This window comes from Maylandia zebra, linkage group LG23 (assembly GCF_041146795.1).
Source record: "Maylandia zebra isolate NMK-2024a linkage group LG23, Mzebra_GT3a, whole genome shotgun sequence".
Lineage (NCBI taxonomy): Eukaryota > Metazoa > Chordata > Actinopteri > Cichliformes > Cichlidae > Maylandia > Maylandia zebra.
Window position 1 is genome coordinate 3,939,276 of NC_135188.1, and position 574 is coordinate 3,939,849.

The following is a 574-nucleotide window of genomic DNA, read 5'->3' on the forward strand; positions in this document are numbered from 1 at the left end:
AATAAAATGTATTAAAAAAAGGTGGGTTGTCATTTGTGAGCATAAGTTTAACCATCTAACCAACAAGCAAAAGCTCCATGTTTAGATCCCACCTAATAGGGCACAAATCCCACTGGGGTTGTGTTAGGAACGGCATCGGATGATCAAAAATGCAGTACAACTTTTTGTGAGTAAGGAAGCAGCTGAAAGTTGTTTACACGGTGTTTTTATCCTCACAAAGTATAAATGGTTGTATGCACGTATTTCAGGCATATTAGTTGGTTCAAATATTGTGTCTCTAGCTTCCTTAATGTATGTGTATAGCTGCTGCAGAGGGTCATGGATCAGGATGGCCAGAACAGCATGCTGGCTTACATACTGTAAAATAAGGACCCTTAGTGTTTTAAATACGCATTTGACATATTACTATGCATTTTTCTCGCACACTCCATAGTATAGTTACTGGAATGGATCCTATATTTGTGTGCTAATGTATCGGGTCCACAGTTAAGCCCAGAGTCAGTCAACCGACACTCTTTGATGGATCACTTTAAAAAGAACACAGTGAACCGCAGAGAATTTATCTTCTTTTTTT